Source organism: Carya illinoinensis, chromosome 7, assembly GCF_018687715.1.
Source record: "Carya illinoinensis cultivar Pawnee chromosome 7, C.illinoinensisPawnee_v1, whole genome shotgun sequence".
Lineage (NCBI taxonomy): Eukaryota > Viridiplantae > Streptophyta > Magnoliopsida > Fagales > Juglandaceae > Carya > Carya illinoinensis.
In genome coordinates this window covers 10,963,243-10,974,685 of record NC_056758.1, presented here as the reverse complement: position 1 = coordinate 10,974,685, position 11,443 = coordinate 10,963,243, and positions in this window count along the sequence as shown.

Here is an 11,443-nt window from a genome sequence, read left to right as displayed (position 1 = left end):
ATTGTTTCTTACATTTGTTTAAACCACCCATGATAGAGCTTAAAGGATGACAACTACCAACTGAAGATCTCCAAGCTCTCTTAATAATGTATTACACTCCTGCTGTCTAGACCCGCATGCCTCATATCTAAATAGCTTCCTTTTCCTACTCTCTTCTGGCTCCTCATTAGAATAAGAAATAAATAAAGGACAGTGGTCTAATGTTTGAATTAGCAGAACATGGACAAAAGGGGAAACAAAAACCTGAGGCTAGTAATTGTTCCCAAGAACTTAATCAAGCCTCTTTTTGGTGAAATCCCCCCCACCTCTCTTCTATTGCTCCAAGTATACTTAGAACCCTAATAACCTTGGTCACTAAATTCATAAAACTCTAGAGCTTCTCTAAACCTTTGCATTTGAGAGAAAGGTCTAGTAGCACCACCTGACTTCTCCTCATTGCAAAGAACCTCATTAAAGTCAACCATACATAGCCATGTTGTTTGCTCCAAAGGTTTAAGCAACTTCAACAATTGCCAGCTTTCCTTCTCTTTTCCACTACTAGATTGCCATAGAAACCAGAAAGTAGCCACTTTTATTATTTTATACCCATTTTTCCTACTCAATTTCTAGAGAGATGTGATTTCTTGAGAAAGAAACCAACTTTGCCTTTATCCCTTGCTTCCAAAACATTGCTAAGCCCCCACTCTTGCCAAGACAATCAACTACAAAACTGTTCTCAAACCCCAACATATTTATGATTTTCTCCACTTGTACTCTTCTACATTTAGTTTTAGATAAGAACACCACATGTGGGACCTTTTCCTTCACCAAAAGGTGAAGCTTACAAACTGTTCAAGAGTTCCCAAGTCCTCAACAGTTAAAACTTATTAATTTCATGATGATTGGTAGGGCTACGTAGTAGCCTCTACCATTGAAATGTGTTCCACTAACTCCACATCTTGAGTAAACTTGATTCTTTTACCAACATCACTGCTAGTAATTACGGGCTTCCTCTTCTTAACAAGAGATTTTACTTCCAACTCCATCATACCAAAATGGGACTGATCCACATCACCTGAGACACCTGCTCTTGCCCTCCTCTTTCAGCTTAAATGCTTTTTATTACTTGTCTTACCACAAATTATGGAGATCCCATAATGTCAAGGGAATTAAACTTGCTAGAAGAGAGCCCTGAGGATTCAATGTTGACAGCTGATATATCCCCCTCTCCCATTCACTTGCCTCCAATTATGCTTTGATTGTGATTAGGACTTTCCAAATTAACCACTCCCACAGTCACAGCCTCCCTAGAAGCAACCTGATAAGTGTCAACTTTCCTTGCTCGAGGGAAGGTATTTATGTTTCCATAACTTGCCTCAGACAACATCTCAGACCCCTCATTGAAGGGATTTTTTAGACCCCCTTCCAAACATACTCCTTCTTGATTAGCCTCTCCATCATTAGCATGATTACCAAAATTAACAATAGCATCCTTCGACTCATCGGAAGCCTCCCTATGGCCACCCTTCAATGAATTACCATTGACATGAAAGTTTTTAGCTTGTATATGACTGCTACAAGAGCTTTTGGTGCTTGCCTTTAACCAAGCACCATGCTGCTGGTTAAAACTGAGACCAACAGTTTTTCCTTTTAGCACATATCCATGCACTATGTTTAATCATGCCACAATGATAACAAAAATTTGGCAATCTCTTGTATTTGAAAGGAATCCAATACCTATTCTCCCCGAAAGTTAGAAATTTGCCTCTTGAAAGTGGTTTGGTAATGTCAAGTTTAACTTGGACACATAAAAATTTGCCCCAATAGGACTCACTACCCTCAGCATCCACCATTAAAACCTCTCCTATCGAATTACCCAACTTCTCACACATACTATATGTCATACCAGCAAAAGGTAGATGATGACATTGTATCCAAAATGGCTCAAATCTAAACTGCATTTCTTTTAATGATTCAGCTCCTACACAATCATGCATGCAAATTAAGGACTTATCAAAGGACTAGGGACGTCCATTTGAAACTCTTCTCTTGTCAGCAACCTCTCTGAATTTAATCAAGAACTTGTTCCACCCAACCTCTTTGAAGACTACCTTGCCTTCAACATGCCAAATTCTAGACAGAGTCGACATGAAGGCCCCACAATTGATCTCTTTGTCAAAAATAATAGAAACCATAATGCACTTCTTACTCGTTATAGCAAATGATAAAATATCTTCATTACTAACCTCAAATTCCTGCTGCTCCTCATTTGTCAACTTTAACCCTTCACATTGTTGTTATGTCAACTTCCATCTCACTGCACTCTACAGACCAATGCCTAAGAGGAAAAACTCTAAGTCTACCAAGAAACTTAGAGAGAAAACCTTATCTCCACTCAATGAAAGAAGGACCTTCGTTTATGTTTTTATTGTTGGAATTATAATCCTGAATCTATACTCATATTTGTTAACATCTAGATTGTAATTTTTTTTTATTATAAGTTAAAATATGAAAAATATCGATATCTTTTATTAGCAGGTAGTCTGATTGTTTTTTATTTTTTTAGATATTATGATTACTAATAAATATAAATTTTAAATTTTATGTGAAATTATATTAATTAGGTCAAATAGATTTATGGATTAGTTCAGCTCATTTATATGAAATGGGTTGAAACGAATGATGCCGTGTTAATTCATTTCTAATTAATTATTAAACGGGGTTAAAATGAGTAACACAACACGACTCATTATTTAAATGGGCTGTGTTAGAGTTTGAAGATCTAACATGTTTAGTTTAACGGATTGGGTTCGAATATAATTAAATATCTATAACTTGGCACGACACGAACACAACCCGCGAATACAAATTGCCACCCTAATAAAAATAGTCTAATATGTTTTGGTTTTTGAGTTACTTATCATCTATTTTATCATCATTCTTTCATCATTTTATAATGTGATATTAAATGATTAGAGATTATTTATAAAGTTTCATTTGTGGATATATCATTTAGTGGTATATCAAGAGATATTGAAAGAATGATAATAAAAATGATGATAAATAGATTTTTCCTTTAATTTTTAGACATATTACTAATCAAACTTTAAAAATCTTTTGAGAAGCGTTCCCATAGTATTAAAACTTTAAATTAATGTATCTTATCATTGCAACACATTAAATCTAATATTTGTAATATGTCGTATTATAATAATTTGTAAATTTACTTATGTGAAATATTTTTGTAGCATCTCTTAAAAATAAATTTTTGTATCTAATATTTTTAATTTTCTTTTCGTTGCAGGTAGACGATGGATACAATAATTTTAAATTGAAAGCTAAGCAGGGTCAGACAGGGTACCACTCAAATTTTCACCCACCTACCTAGTTCACGAAAAACTTAATTTTCTCTCTACCCTTATATTTTTTTAGTTGTCTCTCTCTTCCTATTCTTTCTCTCACGTACAACTCCTCTTCATTTTCTTCTTCTCCTTTACATCTTTATCTCCTTATTTTCCTCTTCATCATCTCCTTTTTCTTTTTCTTCTTGTTTTTGTTTTCTTAATTCTCCACGACCCACTACACCGTTGCAATGGCATCTCAATGGGTCAGCTCCCAAATGAGACACATGGGCATGCATCATGGATTTGTGTTCATTTTATTTTTTGTTAGATTTATGTTTGTTTTTGTGGAATGTGCAATGTGGTATTGGATCTAGAAGGGGCTTAATTACAACTTGAGCCAATAACCCAAGGTCGAAGAGTTCAACTCATCCTGAGAGCTCAAGCCATCCCGATCATTGAAAGAATAATTGTTTGAGAGTCCTCTGGGCAAGGAGAGATATCCGATCGTTTGTGTATGGATAAGGTCTCCACCTTAGGACTTGAATTTTGAATAGCGGATAAGTCGGCTATCACATAGTAACAAAAGTCTTACAGGCTATATATATATATATATATACACCACCTAGGTTCGTGAAGATCATCTTATTCATTCATATAGTAAAAGGATATTTTTATCGTGATCACTAACTTAGGCATTAAAGGCGTTCCCCAGAACTCCCAAGCTATTCTACCCTTTGGTTGCAGGTAATCGTGTGTGAGTAGCAGTGAAACATGTCCATAACAGCTCCGAGGCTTATTGGGTCACCCTACTGGGCTGGGTTACGACTTGGGCCAATAACCCAAGGTACCCTGAGAGTTCAACCCACCTTGAAAGCTCAATCCGTCGCGATCATTAAAAGAATAACTGCTTGAGAGTCCTCTGGGCAAGGAGAGCTATCTGATCGTTTATGTATGGATAACTCTTCATCCCAAGACTTGAATTTCGAATAGCGAATAAATCTGCTATCACATGTTAACATAAGTCTCACAGGCTCTATATATACATATCACCCAAGTACGTGAAGATCATCTTATTCATTCATATAGTAAAAGGATATTCTTATTATGATCACTGACTTAGGCATCAGAGGCGTTCCCCAAAACCCCCTAGCCACTCTACTCTTTGGTTGTAAGTGATCGTGTGTGAGTAGCAGTGAAACACATTTATAACAGTTGGCACCATCTGTGGGATCCCTTTGTCCTACAATCTGCGTGTTTGTCACATGCCCACCACAACTTGATCTCAAGCAACCAGATATTAGGAAGTGACGTTGTGAAATATTGAAGGAAGGTTCACAGAAATGGAAGAGGTAGTGAAGAAACTTACTGCCAAGGTCAAGTCTTTCTGGAAGGAGAATGAGACCCTTAGAGCAAAGAACAAGCCCTCGGGTGAGGACACAGCGCCCAATTAGGTCGATAGGGTTGAGATAGAAGCGCATAGCACTGGGGCAGGCAAGCCCTCTCAGGAAAATGAGGAAACAAAGATGATGTATCACGATCTGCACAAATTGATGGATAAGTATGAGGAGATGACCAAGAAGATAGGGACGTCTTTCACGGTTGATCAGCTGCTATCCAGCACCAACCTGCCGTTTTGTGTAGAAATCATGGCAATACCGTTGCCGCCAAAGTTCAAAGTCCCCTCAATAGACATATATGATGAGTCTAAAGACTCAATGGAGTATTTGAAAACTTTGAAAGCTCACATAACGCTTCATAGGTTCCCTGGAGAGATCACATGTATGGTTTTCCCTCTAACTTTGAAGGGAATGACTCGAGGATGATTTGAAACATTGCAGCTAGGATCCATAGATAGTTTCAAAGAACTGAGTTGACAGTTCTTAACCCAGTTTATGGCCAATTGGAGGCAAAGGAGACCGTCAGCATACTTGTTGACTGTAAAGTAAAGAGAATAGGAGCTTGAAAGCGTATTTGGTGCGGTCCAATAAGGAGAGAATGACAGCCGAAGACCAAGGTAAAAAGATCATGTTGGGGCCGCTCTGCTAGGAGGCATATGGTCGAGGCGTTCGTTGAATTGGCTAGGAAGACCCCCTCAACTTTATGGAAATTCATGGATAGAACAGATGACTTTGTCAACACCGAAGATACGTTAATCACCTTAACTGCCTGGTCGGAGAGAGATGAGGAGTGCGTGCCAAAGGGAGGTAAAAAAAGAGACCGGAAAGGAGGACAAAAGGTAAGAAAATGCCAACATGAAGGAAGACGAGACGCTCATATAGAGTGATACAACGACTGTTATGTACATTACTCTAGTGTGCATAATCAAGATAAAGTGAAGGAGACCAGGTGTGGTGAGGATTACAGGCAATAGACCTAGAAGTATTGCACGTACCATAATGAAAGTGAGCATAGGGTTGAAGATTTCCATACACTAAAACAAAAAATTGAAGAGATGAGGGGTATTGGCAAGTTAGAGCGTATGGTCGCTCGAAACGCTACTCCACCATGGCAATTGGGCGATAGGAAACCGAAGCGTAAGCCCCAAAGGAGTGAGAGTCCAAGAAGAAGGGGTTCACCAAAAAGAGGAAAGAGATCTCAAGAACCACAATATCGACATCCTAGGTAGGGCACGGATTGAAGACATCCACCCCTATCGAGGTCCTCTCCCGTTACACCTCTCACCAGAGTGTGGCAGGAGAGTGCACGCGGTCGAGGCACTCTCCTGCCACACTCTTTTCGCCAAGGTTATGCAATTGAGGGACTCTTCCACCACACTCTTTTTGCCAAGGTTACGCGATCGAGGTACTCTTCCATTACATCTCTTGCCAGAGTTATGAGATCATGGCAGTCTCCCACCACACTCTTTTTGTCAAAGTCATGTAGTTGAGAACTCTCCCACCACACTCTTTTCGTCAAGGGTATGCGATCGAGGTACTTTTCTGTTACACATCTCACCAGAGTTACGTAGTTGAGGCACTCTCCTGCCACACTCTTTTTACCAAGGTTACGCTGTCGAAGGACTCTCTCTCCCTACACCTTTCGATGAGGTTACACGGTCGAGACACTCTCTCGTTATACCTCTCATAGTCGAGGCACTCTCCCGCCACACTCTTTTCGCTAAGGTTATGTGGTCAAGGGACTTTTCCACTACACCTTTTGCCAGGAGCCTAAATCCATGAAGAGAAAAGAACTCATGAGCCATGAGATAGGGTATTCATCACCCGTAGATTCCAACACTCGCCGCCAAAGAACTCAACAAGCCATTAGAATCCTTCAAGCATTAGGCACCGATTGGGTCGAAGCAAGTCTCAAGGCGTCTAACACATCACATACAAGCTATACAAAGGGAAAACAAAACCCCATCACAAACATAGCCTATACAGGGCAACAGAAAACAACCATATCTCTTGTGTTGACAACTCCACGATGCGGATCAGGCAGTCCAAGAGTCACCGAATTCGGAATGTTAAAGTTGTTCTGCGCAGTGTCTAGTTCACGATGGGAAATAGTTGAAGACCATCGATGACCCTAAAAAATAGAACAAGGAGCATTCTCCCCTTCCCTGTTAGGGTTCAGCTACCCCTTCTAGATGAATAGGGGGATTGCAGGTTCACGAGGAACCAGCCCCATGAGAGAAAGCTGCAGGATTGCTTTTAGAGGAAGTCGTAGATTTGCAGTGAAGGTTTGGAAAGGGAATGCAAGGATAATAGAGCACTCAAGAGAAGAAATGAGAGAATCGAAAGAGAAGAAGTGGGAAAGAAAGTGTTAGGAAACTATAAATACCCGGGACGGTTAAAGGGAAATGTGAAAAAAAGTGCAAAAGGAAACAACGTTTTGACAAAGAGGCACAAATGACAGAAGCCTAAACAAAGAAGCTACACTATGATTACAAGTCCTATCACGCAGCGCGTGATAATACTTTTTGGGGTAATCAGAAGGGGCTTAATATCATTCCGAGGCTTATTGGGTTTGGGTTACCACTTGGGCCAATAACCCAAGGTCCCTTGAGAGTTTGACCCACCCTGAGAGCTCAATCCATCTCGATCATTGAAAGAATAACTATTTGAGAGTCCTCCGGGAAAGGAGAGCCATTTGATCATTTGTGTATGGATAAGTTCTCCATCCTGAGACTTGAATTTTGAATAGAAAATAAGTCTGCTATCACATGGTAACAAAAGTCTCACAAACTCTATATATACATACCACCCAGGTACATGAAGATCATCTTATTCATTCATATAGTCAAAGGATATTCCTATCATTGACTTAGGCATCAGAGGCGTTCCCAGAACTCCCAAGCCACTCTATTCTTTGGTTACAAGTGATCGTGTGTGAGTAGTAGCGAAACACGTCCATAACAAGATTTATAGACTATGGTCTTGAATTTGATGATTTATTAATCTATATAGTTTGACAATTAACGGACGATGAGCTTGAAAACTCACTTGGCCGAACATTAGGAGCAGACAATTAAAGCAAATATGAGGTCAAGATAGAAAATGCCACCCTACATGGGCTCCAAGTGGCTAGAGGAGGGTGCCACCTATTGATATAGGGCAAGTTGCAACCCTAATAAAAACAAATGGAATTTGAAAATACAAGAAAGAAAATATTTATTTTTAAAAGTCACTAATCAATTTCTCTAAAACTCAAACTTTAATGAATATTTAGTACTTGACTTTTTTTACATAATTGTTGTTTTTAATAAAAATGATATTTTTCAAAAAGGGCTGCTAGAGACAAAAAGGGATCCCAAAAACTAACGTGGCACAATGTCAATGTGACACATTAGTATTCTTTTTTCTCATTTTCCCCCATTTCCCTTCTCCCTTGTGTCCCTTCCCTCCTCCCCCTCCCCTGCTCCCATTCCCAAATCCTTGAGCCTAGCACTGTTGCAACCCCTCACTAACATCGCCACTGCAGCCCCTCACCAACATCACCGTTGCACCTCTCTCACCCTTCGCCTATGTCGTTGCTGCACCCCTCACCTTCCTCGCCCTGCCCCCTATGTCGGAACGTTGTCATTGTTGCCCCTCATCGGCAAGTGTGCTATCTCTCTCACAATCTCGGCAAAGGGGAGTGAAAGAAAAAAAAAAAAATTTAACTAGCATAGCACGTTGGTAGTGTGCCACATCTGCTTGTACAATTCCTTTCGTTGAACCTAGGGTTTCAAATTTAATGTAATTATATATCTACACATTAATTTTGATGATAACAAATAAATTCAAAAAATAAAGGAGTCTCAAGCTCAAGTTGTCTACACAATAGAGTCAAGTACATCAAAGAATCAAGTATGAGTAAGAAAGGAGCAAGTTCACATTAAAACTAATAGAGTAATGCTATAAATCTCTTAAAAATTCAAAATTAGGATTAAGACTCAAAATTAATATTTTATCATAAAGCATTAAAATACATTTTCCACATGTGCATGAATATTTTGAAAATTAGATTTGAAAATTTTAAAAGATGATTGATTGTCATCTTTCACATGTGCATGGCATGATTAAATGTTTGAATTTTGAAAATATTAAAGATGATTAGTTTCATCTTTCACATGTGCATACTTTATTTGAATATTTTAAAAAGTGATCAATGCTCTTTTTGACTTATACAAAAGGTAGATGATTTTGTTTAAGAATTTTGAAAATATTAAAAATGATTGATTGTCATCTTTCACATGTACATGCTTTATTTGAATATTTTTAAAAGTGATTGATGCTCTTTTTGACTTATACAAAAGGTAGATGATTTTGTTTGAAAATTTTGAAAAGTAAAGTGTACTCCTTTTGTCATATGCGAAAAGTAAAAAGATTATGTTTGAAATTTTTGAAAAGTGAATGATATTATCTTTCATATGTGAATTTTTTTAAATTTGAATATGAAGTCTCATATGCCTATAAATAGATTATTTGAGAGTTTTAAATTTATAACACAAGAGTATACAACATTTATTCAAAGTTTTTATTCTCTATTCTCTAAGTATTGACCCTTAAATTTTGTTCATTTTGAGAAAGATATAATTTGCATTGTATTGTTCTTATTTAATTCATTGAGAAGTGTTTTCTGATAACCTACCCACTATCAGCTTTTGTATCAGTAAAAGGATGTGTATAACTCTTGTGCATGTAGAAAATATTCTACACAGGGAATAGTTGAATCATTACGTGTAAGATGATTGCAAGTGTAGAGGGTGTTTTACACAGATTCTTTGTAGCGGTGTTGTTCAAATGTGTAATCGGTTTCTATTTCCACCTGAAGAAGGTTGAATAGTGGATTTGAGAATTCTCAAGGGGTAACTTGAGGCAAGGATGTAGGCAGTGGGACTGAACCTCGTTAACATTTATATACTGAGTTTACTTCTCTCTTACCCTTACTCTTTATATTTATTGTTGATTCGTATTTTATTTATATTTCATATTGTGTATTTGATTTATAATTGTTAATTTTTTAAATATAACTAAATTCACTCTCCTCTTGTATTAGTCATCTGGGCAACACCTTTGTTTCTATAGTATTTCATTTTTCAGTTAGTTATTTCTTTTCACTTCAAGATGTAAAACATCCTTTTCATCTTTTTTTTTTTTCTTTTTTTTGTTAACATTATTTAATTTTTCTAAACAATATATATGTTGAACTTTTTATGGCTTAGAATAGAAATAGATATATACACCTTGAAACATTTATAAATATTCATAATAATCTTCCTAATAATCATTTTAATAGTTTCAAAAACTTAACGAGCGTTATTGTACAATCAACATACTCATTTACCAGCACAAAGAAAATTCAGTTTTCAATGCGTCTCTAAAACAATTTACAAAAGTGAAATCATGAATAGCACTAGTATTTGTATAGGGAAATGTAAATGCAAACCAAGATTTAGCTAACAATTATAAATTGTCTACATTAGAAGAGACAAATGCTTTTTTTTTTTTTTTTTTTTTTTTTCTTACAAGGTATAGTAAATCTACATATTTGGAGGGTTACTATTCCCTATCTATTGAATATTTTATAAGTTATTTCTCTCCCCTCCAAAATATTATTAGGTTGGCAAAAAAATAAAAAAAAAAAAGTTGGCCAAAAAAAATAATAATAATAGTTGGCAAATGATAATTTAATTATAAGTGAAATTATTAATTAACATATGGTTATTATAATTGTAAATATGAAATAAATATATAAGAAAATAATATTATTAATAATATTTTATTATTATTTTAACTAATAAATATGAGAATCTCTTGAATGGAAGAGGCAAAAGTCAAAATATGTGATTTTAGCTCAATTTTGCCTTTGTCTACACCAATGCTAATGCTCTAAAGTTTCAGTACGACATTGCAATAAACAAATTAAAATTATTATCAATTTTCAGCATTGTTGAATAAATTGTCCTTATAGAGATCATTTTCTTGGCAAATGATTTGGGATTACCTACATTGAGTGGTGACGGGTATAGATGGGGCATGAGATCACACATTATTTAAGAGAAAAAAATTATTAATCTTTATAATGATTTTAATGAAATTCCAATTATATCATAGATTAGTTATTTTGAAAAAGACTCACGTGACTTAGGCCACATTGAGGTATTGCATAATTGATCAAGAAAAATTGGGATTTGACTATTTTGGCTCTATTTTTTGACTTATTTTCTTTGCACCTATATAAATATGTTACTGAGCTCTTATATTCTTTGCACCTTTATAAATCTGTTATTAAATTTTTGTTAGTTTATCTAACCCTTTTTTTCCATTATTAACTCAAATTATCTCACTACAATTCACAAACCATTCCTTACCATTATCTATAAAATTCTTTTCTCATTTTATCTCATTTTCCAAGTATTCCTTTAAACTCCATCAAAAGAAGAAAATTATCAATAATTTAACAAGAAGAAAAATGCTGTTAACACAAATAAGAAAATCATTACTGACTATTTTTCTCATTTTCTCCTTGACAGATTCATAATATTTTCTTACCAAGAAGAAAGAATACAAGAGGTTGTGATTGAATTCCGATTATAGACATCACATAAAACAATTTTATCTCCTATGAATATTTGATACTGATTTAATTTGTACGTAAAATTAAAGAGATTTCAAGTTGTTCTTTATATCTCG